General features: G+C 57.0%; 1 protein-coding gene across 1 annotated transcript in view; it reads right to left on the bottom strand.

The window, feature by feature from the left end:
• The window catches only part of LOC123130942 (mitochondrial metalloendopeptidase OMA1-like), a 19,618-nt gene that overhangs the window by 2,271 nt on the left and 15,259 nt on the right, over nt 1-2,088 (bottom strand). The window lies entirely within an intron of this gene.

Below are 2,088 nucleotides of genomic sequence, written 5' to 3'. Positions count from 1 at the left end.
GGTGCCTCCCCGATCCAGATCGAGATCGGAGCCACCCGGCCCCGCGCCCTGCTCGGTCACCGCAGCGCCACCCTCCCGGTCTCCTTCCTCCCCCTCCAACACCGCGCCATCCTCCCCGACGCCGCTGCTCGACCACCGCGCGACCCGCCGCCATCGCGCCCGACCCCGACGCAAGCGCCCATCCCCGACGCCCCTGGCGCCGCCACCCATCGCCCGAAGCCGTCCCCCGCACCACCGGACCTCGTCACCACGCCAGAGCGTCGTCCCCGTCCTCCTCCCCACGGGTCGCCCCCGAGCCGCTGCCATGCCCCTCCCGCTCCCATGTGAGCCGCTGCCTCCCTCTTCCTCCATCTCCTCCTCTGTGCACGCGCGCCACCGTCACCGCGCACTCCTGCTGCATCCCGTGGCCGCCGTCGCGCCGCACTTGCGCGCCGCCCCGCTCCCTGCTGGCGCTGCCGCCTGCGGCTGCTGCGCGCTGCTCTACGTTGCTTGCCGCCTTTGCCTTGGTCGAGACCGATGCCAACGACCCAGTGCACCCCCCCCCGCGATGCCCGTCACCGTAGACCGACGCGCACGGTCGCCCGCGTCCAACAGCAGCAGACAAGACCGGAGCCCCTCCCCCGTTGCGCTTTTGCCAGCGCCGACGAGCCCTTGCTCGGGTCGTCCTGGTCCGGCCGCACCCTCCACGGCCCCGGCGTCCCCCTTCGGCGACTACCCGTTTCGCCACGGCCCCGCCTCGGCGTGGCCTCGCTGACGTCGTGCCGTCGCCCGCCCGTCGCCCGAGACCTACCTGCCCACACGACCCGCTAAGGCCCCTGGCCAATGACACGCGGGGTCCACCCGAAAACGAAAAATAATTAAATGAAAAGATATAATGATTAAAATAGTTAGTTAATTAATTAACCTAATTAATCATGTTAATTAACCTGCTAACTGCTTAATTAGTCTAACTAAAATTGTTAGTTTACTAGTGAGTCAATGACAGGGGGCCCTACCCCCTATTGACCAGTCAAACCTTGACTGGTCAACTGGGTCCCCCTTGGCCCACTTGTCATCCCCGGGTACACTTTTGTGTACCCTGTGCTGGGTGCACCTAGCATTTATTCAATTAATTTCGAGTTAATAATAATTTCAGAATATCATTAAAACTTTGAAAAATTATATAAAATAATCCGTAAGTCAGATGAAAATACTTTATACATGAAAGTTGCTCAGAACGACGAGACAAACCCGAATACGCAGCCCGTTCGTCCACCACACACCTCTAACATACCAAACACGCAACTTTCCCCCTCCGGTTCATCTGTCCGAAAACGCGAAACACCGGGAATACTTTCCCGGATGTTTCCCCCCTTCGTCGGTATCACCTATTACCGCGATTGGGCACACCTAGCATCGTTACCTGTCATGTCGTGCATCGTTATGCATTTGTTTGCATTGTATTCATTGTTTCTTCCCCCTCTTCTCTCCGGTAGACTACGAGACCGACGCTGCTGCTGCCCAGTTCGACTACGGAGTTGACGACCCCTCTCTCTTGCCAGAGCAACCAGGCAAGCCCCCCCCTTGATCACCAGATATCGCCTATTCTTCTCTATACTGCTTGCATTAGAGTAGTGTAGCATGTTACTGCTTTCTGTTGATCCTACTCTGATGCATAGCCTGACATTGTCGCTACATCTGTTGATACCTTACCTGCAATCCTATATGCTTAGTATAGGATGCTAGTTTATCATCATTGGCCCTACATTCTTGTCAGTCTGCTTTGCTATACTATCGGGCCGTGATCACCTGGGAGGTGATCACGGGTATATACTATACATACATACATACTATACAGATGGTGACTAAAGTCGGGTCAGCTCGAAGAGTACCCGCGAGTGATTCACGGATTGGGGGCTGAAAGGACCTTTGTCCCGACGGCCCTCTGTGTGGATCTTTGTGGCGGAGCGACAGGGCAGGTTGAGACCGCCTAGGTGAGAGGTGGGCCTGGCCCTGGTCGGCGTCCGCGGTTGCTTCATAATAACACGCTTAACGAGATCTTGGTATTTGATCTGAGTCTGGCTACGAGCCTATACGCACTAACCATCT

The sequence above is a fragment of the Triticum aestivum genome, chromosome 6A (assembly GCF_018294505.1).
Source record: "Triticum aestivum cultivar Chinese Spring chromosome 6A, IWGSC CS RefSeq v2.1, whole genome shotgun sequence".
Lineage (NCBI taxonomy): Eukaryota > Viridiplantae > Streptophyta > Magnoliopsida > Poales > Poaceae > Triticum > Triticum aestivum.
This window is presented reverse-complemented; position numbering and strand designations above follow the sequence as displayed.